The sequence below is a fragment of the Leptosomus discolor genome, chromosome 1, assembly GCF_034619465.1.
Source record: "Leptosomus discolor isolate bLepDis1 chromosome 1, bLepDis1.hap2, whole genome shotgun sequence".
Lineage (NCBI taxonomy): Eukaryota > Metazoa > Chordata > Aves > Leptosomiformes > Leptosomidae > Leptosomus > Leptosomus discolor.
This window is the reverse complement of record NC_141391.1, coordinates 145,595,119-145,610,013: the sequence shown is the minus strand read 5'-3', so window position 1 is coordinate 145,610,013 and position 14,895 is coordinate 145,595,119.

The window sequence follows — 14,895 nt, the reverse complement described above, 5'->3', positions numbered from 1 at the left end:
GAGATAAGAGGCTTTTTTTTGCAGCATTATTGACTGCAATAGATCTGATTTGCAATAGAGGTTTGTCTGGTTTATCCACATTACTCAAGATCTTGGATATTTGACATGCATATAAAGCAAAATCCTCTGTTGACCAAAATCCAAATACCCCACCAAAGAGCATATCAGTTACAACAGTCACACTGTTAGCCTCATCTCTTCAGAACAGCCATAAATCCAAAAGAATGCAAACTAAGTATGAGCAAACATTGAGTTTTCCTCAAATGAATGTTCACGATACTTCCAGGTCATCCCATAAGTAGTATTCCATCCCTTGCACCATCTCTGTCTTTTTAGTAATGGATGACTGATGAGAGGACTCCAGAGGAAGCTGCAGAATATAGCCCCACTGAGATCCACCTCTATTCTGAACTTTTGTATTGGTTTCCACAAATCCTTGACATCTATTAGAGAAGTTAATAATGTCCTAGCAATGATTTAAAGAAAATAGAGTCTCTCAATGAGACAAATCAATGCTGTTGGGACAATTGTTCCACCAAAGGAAAATTCCAGATCTGTCGTCAGTTCTTTTAGGATTTCTGTGCACTTATGCTGTACTCTGTATTTTGAAAGTGCTGTAAAAAAGCATTAACTAGCTGATTCTCTTGGAAGCCCCACAAAATAGATACTAACTTTTTTTAAAGTTGGGATACTTAGTGCTAGAGTTGACATGACCTTAAAGATCTTAAGGAAGCTGGACCAGCACTGGCATTATAAATTGAGGAATTCTACCCTATGGTCACCTGTTCAGCCTATTAGGCAGCTCATCTTTACCTCAGTTACGTTTTCTCTATGTAGAGATCACATGATATGTATTTTTTGGTGATGCATGTTGAAATCAAAAAAGGGTTAATTTTATAGTTGAAATTGCTTAGAAATTACTAAGTAAGTGTCTTTAGAGAGTTCATTTGAGAGGGTGTCCTGATGATATAATAGTACTTAACTCATACCATAGTGCTGCTATCTTATGTTGTCTTGGCTGAGTGCGTTGTTTAACTGTACTGAAAGAACCATGTGACAAGTTCTGCATATATCCTAGTGCAGTTTGACAGTAATACTTCACAAAAATTAACTGTTGCCACTCCTTGAACATTTGAATGGCTTTGAGCAGGTTATTAAAGTTGTAGCAAATGTGTATTTTTAGGAAACAAAGATACTAATTCCAAGGGATTGATAAATATCAGGTTCAAACTCTTGAGTTTATATGTATTTCCAGTATGTTTCTTGTCTGGGAGTTTTATTCCAACCATATCCATTTTCTTTACATAGGGAATATCTTGTTCTCTTTAATTGGAGCAGCACTTAGGCTCAGATCTGCAAGTGTTTAAAGTGAACAGTGACAGAGTGTAAGTGCCTAAATGAAATCTTGTGATCCCAAGAACCTCTTCTTAGCTTCCGTCTACCCTGATTGTGCTGAAATTTCCCAATTGCATGAGATCCTCAACTTAAAATAAAGTGGACTTGTAAGTGCTGCTGTCTCGGTAGACATGAACGGTGTAGCACTTATCTTCCTCAGAGATCTCTCCGGATCCACAAATTAAATGCTGCTTTGTGGGGCTTAGTCTCTCCTCTTGCTGAAGGGGGTCAGATCTGTGTTTCCTACTTTTGACGAGAGTGGCCCAACCACCAGAAAGTAGGAGAGTCTGGGATTGGCCGAGATCAGCAAAGCTTTTAATGACATTGTTCAAACTGGCTAGAGAGAAGACTAATTTGGCTGCAGAAAGAGACATCTCTCCTAGCTTGATGAATTAGGTAATGAAATGATGCTAATACTTCATCCATGGCCATTTAATGTAAAATGAAGGAAAAGGCCATAGAAGAGAGTCTGGAAGCTGGAGGACCATCTTCTCAGTTGTGTACCTTACCGGCCATGCTAGTGGGTCGTTATTGTGCTACTTAACTTTCCCATCAAAGCAAGTTTTCTGCATCTGGTAACAGCTTCTAGAGACTTACTGCATTGGACTGGTCGGTAGTTGCAGCTTTATCTCCTGGTGGTTGGAGCAAGTCTTTAGGAACAGCAGGGCATGAGTTTGTAGCCTTCAGACAGAGGAGAGCTGGCCCCAGCTTCTCCATTTCCTGGGTGAAGTCAGTCATTCTTAATCATTGAACTGTCAGGTGTGTGGGACACAGAGAGCCACAGGCACTGCCCTCCCTTCTTCCCCCTCTGGCAGTGTTCAGAGGAACTAGGTGGTCCCTTCTATCCTCCTGAAAGCAATGGCCTGAAAAGATCCAAAGGTAGAAGATACGGTTGAATTGTGAGGCCCAAGGGCAAGGAGAGGTTTCTCACTCAATTGACTGATCTGTGTGATCTAATTCTGTACAGTATACAGATGACTTATGTGTGTGACTGGGAGCAGTGTGTTCATGTATGAACAGCGTGTTCCCACTCTTGTCTCCATGGGGAAGATGCTTCTGATGTTGACATTTGATTTAGGTATTGGAGGTTATTGGGTAGGTTTTGTTACTGGCACCCAGTTATCGGTTGTGTTATGGGTGGGTGACGATGTAGGCCCTATTGTCAGGGTGGCAACAGGGGCCGGTGGCTCCCTGAGGTCCAGGAGCTATGGAGGCTCCCCTCAGGCTGGCCGGGCAGGAGCCAGCAGCCAGGGTCCATCTCACCACCCCAGCCAGGAGCAGGGCAGCCGGGGGGCACTGGGGCAGCTCCAGCCCCAGGCAGGGGGCACCTCCATGGGTCCAGGGCAAGATGTGGACCCATAGGCAGCCCTGGCTCGGCAGGCCCATGGCCAGGTAGGGCTGTGGGGAGCTGGAGACCAGCCCTGCTTGTGGTATCCCTGGGGCACGGACTGATGGCCTCAGGGGGCTGAAATGGGGTCCTGAACTGTGGGTAGGGTGGGGGGAGTGCTGGGGGTGGGCAGGGCCTGTCGGGGCTGGCGGTGCCCTCCAGGCCCTGACACCTATCGCTAGTCAGTAACTTAGACCTGCTGTGTAGCAGCTCCACCAGATGAAAATGGTTCATTTCTTCCTGCTTTACATTTTCTGAATAGTCTAACGATAGGTTTCCTTTCACATCCTTTGAGATTAGTCTTTATTTCAGACAATGCTTTCAACACTAAAAGGGTCATAAAAATAGACAGTTCCTGAGAGCTTAGAAAGAAAAACTGCTAGTCTCCCATCCTTCTCCCTCCCCCAAATTATTTGTTAATGGAACGGGAAGCTTTCCCATAATCTTTTGCTTGATTTTTGCTAATATGAACCTGTCAAAGATCGTGGCATTTCCTTACTGTGTGATGTGGAGCCAGCTGGAACCAAATAATCCACCCACGTTTTCCATCATGTTTGTATTCTAATAGGAGCTTCTGCTTAGCAGAAATGAGAAAATACCTGTTATTCCTTCCTTGCTGTCACGATGGCCACACTGAGGCAGTTTCCTACTTGGCTGAAGTCTGGCTAGATGTGCATAAATGTGACCAGACCAAAAATAATGGATTTTCTGCCTGGAACCCACACCCTACTCTTATGGCAGTTCAAGAGGAAAGTAATTTAAGAAATGACACTTTCCTTTCCACTCACTGCCCCAAAGAAATACTCTCAAGGATGAATTAGGAACATTCCTCCTTTGGCTTGAAGATGCAGAGATTTGGGTCTGTAAAAATATCTTCCTTCATCCTCAACCTTACTCCCTCAGAAAAGGAGAAATACCACTTTTGCATGAGCACGTGGACCTGCTTACCAGAGAACATGAGTAACTTCTGTTATAATTTGAATTGTGCTCTTCCTAACAAAAGCATCTATAAGGATTGGCAGCCAGGGCAAAACACAGCCCCTCAGCCCTTTGCTTTCCAGGCCTGATGACTCTGCAGCTGGAGGAAAGTCTCTCTCCCACTTTGCTTTCCTGTTTCCAGATTCTCTTTTGGTCTGTATTGCATCTGTTTTAAGCATTAATGTTTTGCATGCAACATCTCTCAAAGTCTAATCCATTGCTATGGACCCACCTAGTGACAGCTTTATAGATTCTTTATATTCATAAAGGCACTTCACACTTATCTTTTAATGATTTTTGTTAGGTTTGTATTTCTTTGGTGTTTGAAATGGATCACAGTACCTAAACTGAATGCTTTCTGTGAATCCTCCCTTCATTCAGCTCTGTGCATTTAAACACTGAAAAAACAGTGACGCTTATGTGGTTACATGTGAATAAAGGCATTAAGTAGAAGCAAGTGTGGTCACACTGTTAGGGCAATAACTTCAAATATTATAGGTGTATTTTAGATCACCAGAAATAAGAATTGCCTGCAGTCTAAATGTGAGGACACTTTTACTCACGGGTATGGGAATGGAAATGGTCAGTGTCAGCTTCCAGTTTAGAATAATGCCACAAGACCTGCATGTGTGGCTTACAGGAATCCTCTTCCGTATCCTAACAGTGAATGTAGTAAGTCTGAAAGATTTTCTAGACATGCAAACTGTAAAGAGTTGGGCAATGTGCTATGGCTTTCAGTGATAATCTACTGCCTTGTTGCTTCGTGCAGGGATCTATGAGATTTTTGGATGGCCAGAAATGTCTCAGCAACATCTGACTCTTCAGCAACTGATGCTGAATATCTGAAAATCCTAGACAGGTGCTCCTGGTTTATGCGGAGAATGACTATGTGCAGTCAGGCTAATGCAACAATGATGTGTGGGATTCACTGTCCACATGATGTGGGATACAGTTAAGCATATGTAATGGGTCTGTTGCCTTTGTACTGCCCATGTAGGTGGGTGTGAACCTCCTTTCTGTTATTCCTGGTATTCATTAACCTGTGAATCTGAATAGTCCAACAGACTATTTCTAAGAGCTTTGCTCACTGTAGTCCTCCCCATGTGGTATATTCACTCTGTTACACTAATAACTGAATATTCACACAGGAACACATATTCTGTGTGTAACAACCTTTAAAATACAGTACTAAGAATTTTTCATTGAATATCCTGTATTTCAGGGATAGGTCATATTACATGTCCTCCATGGATATCAGAAAGAGTGGCAGGGAGACTGTGTATTTACCAATAATGAAAGCAGTGTTTGCAACCAAAATTCTAATGCAAGGAAATACTTTGGAAGGTTTATAAGAAATAGGTAGTTTTTAAAGAAAAAACAAAAACAAAACCAAAAACCTGTCAGGTTTTGGTTAATGTTGAAGCTTTTCCATCCTGGTTTCATATGCTTTCTCTCCCACCTATGAAAATCATGCAAGCTTTGCAGAGTGGTCACGCAAAACTCTGCAATCAGATTTACAAATGCAGGTCATTGGATCATTACTGAAAAATACTATATTTCTTCTTATATGGGCTAGTCCAACCAGGTGCAGAGACTATCAAAACTCTTACATGGTGTCTTAATCTCACAAAATACCTGGCCCAACTGCCTGATGCAGGAAGTCATAGTTCTCTCAGCTTGTCATTTCATATATCCTTGACGAAGACAGGCTCTAATTTTATAGGTTCCCTTGCTAAATCAATGTATGGTGAAAGTTTATCAGCCTCCGAGTGCTTACCAATTCTAGGGGATGGACTTGGTTCCAAAGTGTTTGAAGACTTGGTTTGCATCACCCAGTATACAGTATTAGAAAGGAAGTGTGCTATTGGAGTAGGTATGGCTTAAAACTGGAGCAATGATTATTGCTACCTAGAAATGCAGGAGAACTCCATCCAAAACACACATAGTGTCTTGAGGATGAGTCTGCCTGCTGAAATTACAAGGAGAAAATTCCTATATTTTCTAAAAGGCTATCCATATCAAGTTTGTAAATCATTTTTCCCTCAGTACTGTAACACAGAATAATAGTTAAGGATTTTTTCTTTAATATTGTAACACAGAATAATAGGTAAGGAGGATAATAGGTTTGCTGAGAAACCAAATTATTTCCTTGTTATATTCTATCACAGAAGACTTAAGATGGAAATCTAACCTGTAGCCATTCTTTTGCAATATTAAGGATTAGCTACTGTCAAAAAAAAAAGTGAAGGAAAAGTAGGTGCTAAACTCACCAAATGAAGAGCAACAGAGTACCGGGTAAAGTTAGACGTATCAAAATGTGCTACTGGAAATTGATGGTGAGCTCAAATAGGGCTGCTAACTTGATATGTAGACTTTCTTTTAAATATTGGCTTCTAACCTGTAAGGTTGGAGAAGGCAATTTTTCTGCTTCTCTTTAATTGAACAGGAGAACTGATGCTGAGAATTAGTCTAATGAATTTTCTTTCCTTACTTGATAGATTGGTTGAAATAGTAATAAAAAAGAAAATTAGGAGACATACAGATGAGTATTGTGGTACTATACCTATCCATCAGCATAGCTTTTGTAAGGAAAAATGTCTAATGATAATTCCTTGAGCTTGTCCACAAATAGTAAAAGGCAATCATTAGATTTTTTTTTTTTTCCCTTTAAAAAATGTTTTTGAATGTTTTTGAAAAAGACCTTCACGAGGGTCTATTAGAAAAGTGGTTGTGGGGTAGGAGTACTTTCAGGAATTAGATAGTCCTCTGTGGGACAAAAGACAAGTCTAGAAGTATATTATCAGGAAAAGCACAACAGGGGTATCCAAAGTCTGAATGTTGTAGGTGGTGTTTCACATATGTACATAAATTAATTGAAGATGACTGTGACTAGTGGAACAGAAACATTTGCATCTGAGGCAGAAACATTCAAGTCAGGGCTGGAGAAGATACCAGAGGACTCCATGCAGGAAGATGGGCAGGTTGGCTACCCAAGTGTGGTGTTGACAAATGCAGAGTATTGCATGTCAGGCAGAAAAATGGATGTGATGACGCTCACTGCTCTGTTCTGGTGTAACTCTGGGAGAGGAAGGGAAGATGAACTATTGTTCCTTATGGAATACTTAATCAAACTAGGTGGAATGATCCAAAGACAAGATGCAGTTGTTGAAAATGGAATAAGAAATAATGCTAAAAATACTATAGCAGCATATGTCAGTAGCAAGTCCTTTCCTCTAATACTGCGTTCGGTATGGGTTAGGCTGCCTGATGAATGTGTGTAGCAGAAACAGAAGAAATTCAAAGAGAAGCAGTGCAAATTTTAATCATGAATCGACTGACTTCTATACGAGGAAAAAGCTTAGAGGCTGTTTAGAGAAAAGACAAACAATAAAACAAGTTTATGAAATAAAAGAAAGGAAGATCGGTTACTCCTTTTTACTTTTACAAGAACAACAAACCGTTCAGTCGAATGCAAACAAATACAAAATAGGAAACCATCTTTTATGCAACTTGTAATTCACTTTTGGTCCAGATTCCCAGAGTATTTCTATATCAGAGAAACAAAATAAAAGACACGTTTATCTCTTCGTTGTGTGTCCAAATACAAGATTTTGGAGTTAGCCATGAAAAAAGTTGCTCTCCCCCTGTCTTTGCAGACCGCATCTCTAACAGGTGAGGTTCTGTAACACAGGTCAGGCTCCGTCTATCCAACTTGGCCTATGTTGCCATGAGCTCCAACCAGGGGCACCTGGGTCTGCATGGGTCAGCTGTGGTCCTCGGAGGGATGTTGCGGGGTCATGGTGCATCTCGGTTGGTACTTCATGGTATCAAACTCGGTAGTGCACTTTCACATTTTATCTGTCTTATAAAAATTGATTTATTTTATATTTTAAGCCACTTAAGCCAATGTTTTATGAAGTAATGTACATGCCAGAGTTAAAGCAGCCATCAGGACATAAGGGACAGGAATAAACGGCCCTCTTTCATTATAGAACCTTGTCTGGTCTCAGCTTACCTTGCTTGGAAACATCTAGGACACTAATATAGTGGAGAACTGTCTCTTGTTTTGAAGCAGGCTGTAGTTTCTGTGTTTGAGGCAGAATTCTCACTTCAGTTCTGTGTGATTTCTTGAATTATCGTAAGAAAAATTACTTTTATTAAACGATGTACATCTTTTTCATGCAATTAAACACAAATCCCTGGTAACATCCTGTGCATTCTTTTAGCGGCCCTATGTGTCACGGCTGACAAATCATTTAAAAACTATGATCTTTTTAGAGATTGTAGTCACAAAGCTCTGTATGGTTGCTTTCGTGCCAAAGGCCTGTCCTGACTGCATACAGAACATACAACTTTGCAGTATTAGGAACCCTCTGACAAATTAATGGCAAGTTGCAAAAAAAAACCAAACAAAAAAGCCAGTTAAAAAAAAAGGTAAGTGTCTCTGTCTCCTTTTCTTTTCCACTCAATTTGCACTTCTGGAGACACCTGCTGCCATTCTCGTGCTAGCTCAGAATTCATTAGAAAACAAGTTTCACCTGTGACATTCTCACATGTGAAATCTTTGCCCAGAGTTTGAACCACATTGCTCTCAAGAAAGGGCAGTGGCTGCATGCAAATACCAAGAGAGATGGTTGACAGGATTGATCATGTGGGGTCAAATGCTAAAAAGGTAGGTATGAATGTGATTTTGTTTCTTGAAAAAGTGTCAGAAGACTATCTCTGATATCTGATGTGGTGACATTCACTGTTTCCGCATTTTGACATTTTTCTCCGTATGCCTCAGGCTGTTAACATGCAGAAGTTACCTAATTTATTTTATTTTATTTATTGGACAGGGGTCAGGCACTTTGTAAATTATGGACTGCATTCTCAGTGAATCCAAATATTTAGGTTGCTTGTGAGGTTCAGTCCTTGGCATCGTGTCACTAATTACTTTTACACAACTCTGAAATAATGACAAAAGGAAAATGCATCAACAAAGAAAGAGAAATTAAACTTGCAAAACAAAACAAAAGCCACATCAGAAATAGAAAGTGTTATTTAAGGGGAAGAGCGGGTGACCAAATGTGCAGTCTGGATTCAGTACAATGTTATATGGCAAGAGAAGAGACACTCAGCTTTGGATCTTCTCCAGGCAGAGGAAAATTTATGACATAAATTTTCTTTGATAAACATTCCTGAGAAACTTCTTTGTATTTTAATCTTAATGAATGTTTGTCTCAATCCAGAATCCAGTGGGGTTTTGGTTTTTTTTTTGGTGTTTTTCCATTTTTGTTTGTTTTTGTTGTTTTTTCCTGGCTGGCTGTGGTTTTTTATATCTTCTTTCTGATTCTTTTATATTCTAAATATACCTCCGTGGCAACTGCTGAAGATCTGTCTTGCTTACAACCTAATTGGTAGTAGAAGGTAATCAACCCTGTACCTGGATTGCATTAAGGCTTTTGAAGAGCATCCCCAGATATTCTGATTTTCCCATACTTACGCTTCAGAATACTGTAGCCATGTTTTCTGTTTTTCCCCATACAAGGTGCAGAAGCATTCCCAGGGGCCTTCAGCATGCTACCCTGGCAATGTTTCTAGCCTCTAGCTGTCCCATGTAATGAGAGATGAGAAGCAAGAGTTAAGCCTCCACAGAAACAGCAATAACAACAAGCCGTTGGTCTGTTTTATACCATACTTAGATATTTGTTTCTCTATAATAGCGGCTGAATTGGAGTCTGTGTGTTGGAAGCAGGAGTTCAGCTTTTTTGCTTCGACAGAACCAAATGGCATTAGTTTTGCTTTTACTCAAAAGTGGAAAATCACTCATAAAACTGCATCAGAGCAGCTTTAAAATAAATGAATGAGTATGGTATGCTTTTGTAATTTTATAAATGAAACTCAACTCTACATACTCATTGATTGCTATTTCAGTGTGCAAGGTGTAAGACAGCAGTGTGTTTTATAACTCCTTCCCTGACAGAGACGCATTTAACATCATTAGAATCATGGCTTAATTTACAGTTTGATCTTCCTAGTGATACGTGTAACAAGTTAAATATCAGTAGAGTGCATTTAATAAACACTAATTTGTATTAATCTTATTGTAGACTGTGTACGTAACTTAGGGATCTTGCATGTGGTACGGTAGAAAGGGAACATATTTACAAATTTGTTCTGAATTTTAAAACTGTACATTTCAGCATCTATATTTTTTTAAACATTCACTAGCTAGCAGTTACATGAATTCTTATGATTATGCAGACTGAAAAGGAATAAAATATGTAAGCAATTTACAGGACATAAGAATATTACTTTTTCTTGTGTTCTTTGTCTAATTAAATTACAGTCTAAACTGTAAACTGGTCCAGATAGAGGATATTTCTTACAAAAGGCCTAATTCTTTGCTGCTCTTCCAATTCAAAGTGAATAGAAAACGGTGATATTATTTGGAAGTATTTTATATTCACACTTTTTCTCTAGTCCAACAGAGTATTTAAAATGGAGGGCAACCATGAATTGAGCTGTATGTGTTTGTATCATGCCCACCGCCAAAGAGCTCAATTTGCTTGGCTGAGAGTGGCCGTAGTACTGTGCTAAAAGTGTAAAAAATGTTCATAATGGAATTAAAAGATAACCATTTCCAGTGAAGAGAAGTAGATAGTAGATGTACCTGTGGGTGTGGAGAATTGGTTGCAAACAGGAGAGAAAACTTCATGACCTCGAGAGAAAGGGTGGAACGCCTTCACAAAACACATAGGGCTAGGTGCCATGGATTATTCCAAAACACCCTTGCACTTTTAATTGCATGATGCTTGTTTTACATTAGACAATCAATAGAAGCAAAGCTGTTTATTTTAAACCCAGTGTCCTTGGTGCACAGGTTAGTAAGAGCAGACTGTAGTGGAAAAAGCAGTCAGATTAGAAATTCAGAGACAAAATGTGATGACTCTAACCCTGTTCAGTGTATGAGTTAATAAAAGAGACAGAATTGTTATTGGGGAAGCGAGGAGAATGTCATGATAAAACCTGCAAGAATTATACTGAGAGCCATGCAGAAAGGCCCACTGGGTAACACAGAAAGATCTCAATTTCAGTGCACTTGGAATCACTCTCAACAATTATTATCTACTTTTACAAATAGCTCGAAGTTGTGTTTTTAGAATACTTAGGCTCAGAAGCTTATGTTTGGCTATAAAACTTGAGTTGCCTGTTCCGAAGGGACTCGATTCCTACCAGCCACTCCTCTCCACGCGCACCGGGGGAAAAGAGAGTAATTCCCTTTTGATGGGAGTTGGTTATCTGCATGAAAGGAGTTAGGTTCGCTGTCAAGTATATTGCAGGCACTTACAGGTTCATAACAGTCTTTGGAAACGACACCGAGGAGGAACGTTCCTGCTGGCATGGTCATCTGAGAGGCTGAAGATCGGATGGGCACTGACAGTAAACAGGTCTGTCACTCGGAAAGTAATCATCCCGATCAGGATGGAGGCAGAGTAGGGAGATGGTGGGTAAGGTGAGGCTGTGGGCTTTGGTCCAGACGGTACGTTCCATGCAAAGTCACTGTGCTGAAAAAAGAACGTTAAAAAAAAAAAACCCACCAAAAACTTAGAGCAACAGGTTCCTGTTTTAGTAACATTTTATGTTCAGAACCTTAACAAGAAACTATAAATTTGAAATCCAGTTAGCTTCTTAAATCATTTCAAGCACAGTTCCTATCCATGGATATGCTTTCTATTTTTGTGACTATTTTTTTTAAAACTCTGCTGGTTTTGTTTAAATTTTTTTTCAAGCTGCTTCTGTGCAGACAAGAAGTAAAGAGACCCTTACTTGGACAAACAGTAAAGAGACCCTGTAGCTAACTGAGGTATAGAGAAACAATAAAACAAGCTGTACCCAAAATAAAGGAACTTGATGGGGACAGGACACCAGACACAAAATCAGGAACATGTCCTCTCTCCAATTTTTTTCATTTTCACAATTAGTTTTTTTTGCCAAAATGCAGACATAGTTGAATTTTTAAATGTGTTTACATATGCTATTTTTACTTCTTAAAAAAAAAAGTTTGTATTATAGTTTACCTCTATATTAATTTTGAGGTTCCTTTACCCTGGCTGATGTGGAGTGGACAGGACCAGAGAGTGCTGACCTCCTTTTAAAAAATTATTAAGAACTTTATTGTAGTATTCAGTGACCCTGAGGGAAGTTTGAATTCAACTTTGAGGTGAGGGTTCAGATTCTTCTTAAGGGTAGTGTCAGTTCTCTTTCACAGGGAGGGTTGCAGATGGTAGGCCCCAAATTGCAAGTAAATAGCTGATAAATGAGGGCTTCCCACTTGCAAATGAGATTTTACTTTTCCTTGAATAAATTCAGTAAATTGAAAAACTCTAAATAGCAGAGAAATTTCAGTCCTCCAGACCGCCTTCTCCTTCTCAGATTTTGCTATACTATATTCAGCACCCAGTTTTGCCAACATCGAACATGCCTGATGTGGCATTTACATTCGTTAAAAAAAGCATAGATTAGTTATATTTCTGAGAGTTAACTTCTCCTCTTGACACATGTACTTAATTCCCATTAATGGAAATGGCAGCTAGGCATGCACACTGAAAGGAAAAATCTGTTCCTAAGCATATGATCCAAACTGCATTGTAGCTAAACATTTCCATACTCTGAAGTAAGCACTCATTATTTGCGAGATATTCTTCATAGTAAATGCATCAACCCCACTCTATTTCCCTCCACTCTCTCGTAACCTGTTCCAAAACACCCTTTCTTAGAAATCTTACAGATTCGTTCTTAATGCTGCAGTTGTTTTGGATGTGTGCCTAAAAAAGAAAATCCATTTAGGATCGTCGGAGTTTTGCATATTTTCTGTGAGAATTTTCCAGTAAATCATTCTGTGGAACATCTTACATTTCCTTGGACTTTGTAGGTCTCTATTATTAAAACCTACAGTGGAAACAACAAAAGCCGAAAAGCTCTATTTTTTTTATTTTTTTTTTCCCAGCACTTCCTTTACTTACTGTATTTTTGTGTCTGCCAAAGGCACTAGGCTGAAGTGCTATCACTTGATGATTTAAAAGAAATAAATTAATGTTTCATTTAAGGTTTTCCTTCTGCTGATACGCTTGTGTAAAGACCTGTGGATTCTATCTATGCAGTATTCCAGAATTGTGGTATTTCTGACTTGAGCCGGGTGGATAATTGATCTTTTGGTTCACCTCTTGAACTGGAGAACCACAATAACGAGGAAAATATGAGTTAAGCACAAAAACTGAGATAAGAGTTTGAGTTTTTTTCCCCTCAGCCGAATGAAAATCAGAGCTTTTTTGTTTAGTTCAACCCAAATTGTCCTCTTTTACCTGAACTACTTTGTTTTGGGCACCCCTTAAAAGAAGCAAAGCAAGAGAAATGCTGAATTGCTGGGGGAGGGGTGGGGGGAGGTTTCCTTTTTCTCATCGGTGGAAGATACTTGAACTTACATCCTGTATTCTCAGTTTGAGAAGAGAATTGAGAGAACTGAACGTGGATCTCCCAGGTTGCAAGTGGGTTTTGTAACTACAACCCGCTCGGTGAAAAGGGGCATCAGGGCTTGTTATTACTAGTCAAAAGTTTCAGGACAAGATAAAACTTCCTATGTTAAGAAGTGGACAGTTGCATATTACATACATTTTCTTCTTTCTCAGTCAGTGGTTATTTATCTCAATTCCTCAGTTTTTCCTCTTGCTGATATGATAGCAGCCTTTGTGATATGTCCTGGCAAGTTTTAAAAAGCAAGCCTTAAAGTTAAAATGAAATGATTTGTAGAAAGGTTTCAAGAGATTCCCTCAAACCACTTATTTAACTTGCTTTTTCTCCCTCTTGTGATTGCAGTTGAACTTACTACAAGAACAATTTTATCAGTAAGTCTATACAATAGACTATTAATAATCAAATAGTAACAATACAATGATACTATAATACAGTACAATATTAATACAATAGTAATAGTAACTTTTTTCCTCTTTTTTTGGACCCAACTCTGTTTCCCCCCACTCAGCTGGGGGAGGGGGATATCAGTGGTTACAGAAAATGTAAAATGAAGGAAAACGGGAAGAAAGGGTAGGTACCTGAGCACAAAATGTATTGGGGTAAGAATAAATGTAAACCAGGGTAAGGGAAAAGAAGGGCTCAGGTCAGAAGCATCCAGGGGAATGATCTCTACTTCCTTCTTCTCTTCCATTTCCTCTTGACTTCTCAGCTCTCCTTCTTGCTCAGTTACCTTTGTTTTCTCCCCTGAACATTTTTTTTTCCTTTTTTTCACCCCTTTTATGATGAGTCTTTGTACTTCTTCCTAGTTTAGCCAACGTCCTCTTCCATAATTCCTGATGTTGATGGTGATTGCTCTGGTTTATAATCATATTAGCTGAGAGCCAGCAACCAAGGAGCCTCATTGTGCTAGGCATAATACCAGCTTGGATAGGAGTATGTGATCCTTGCCCTGAAAAAGCTCAAATAGGAAATGATACAGGAAGGGGTAAATACATGTGAGCAGTCGAGAGAAGGACATGGTAGAAGAAGGGCAGTTGTGGAGCAGAGCCGAGTTGAGAAAAGGGTATGAGGTTAGACAGCTGAGTGGAGCTAACGTGCAGTCAAAATATGGTAGTCCTGTTCTGCCAAAACTGTTGACATTTTTTTGAATAAAAGGTGGTCTTAATTTTCCTCCAGCTGAGGCTTCTGAGTGGCTTCTCTCTCCAGACTTCTCTGAAGGCCAAGTGTGAGGAAATAAGTGAAGCAAAGCAAGAAGTGGCAGAGGAGGAACAGCATTTATGGAAGGGCAATGATGCATCAAGGGAAAAATGAAAGACCAAGAAAAGGGGCCCTACAAATGTGAATACAGCAATGAAGTATGTTTTGACAAAATAGTAGATGTAAAAATCATGCCTTTGAGGGGAAAATGAGCTAGCACGTTTCAGCAGCATAAGGACTCTTGTTGACTGTGAGGCACGTGGGATCTTTGTTTCTCATCCTGTTGCTGGAGTTGGCTAACTGTGTCAACTTGGGCAAGCTTCTAAGCCTGTCTGCATCTCAGTTTCCTTATTTGAGGCCAAATTCTCCTACTAAGTAGCCTCCTACTCCACACAGAGATTTGGTGATTTGAATGGAGCCCC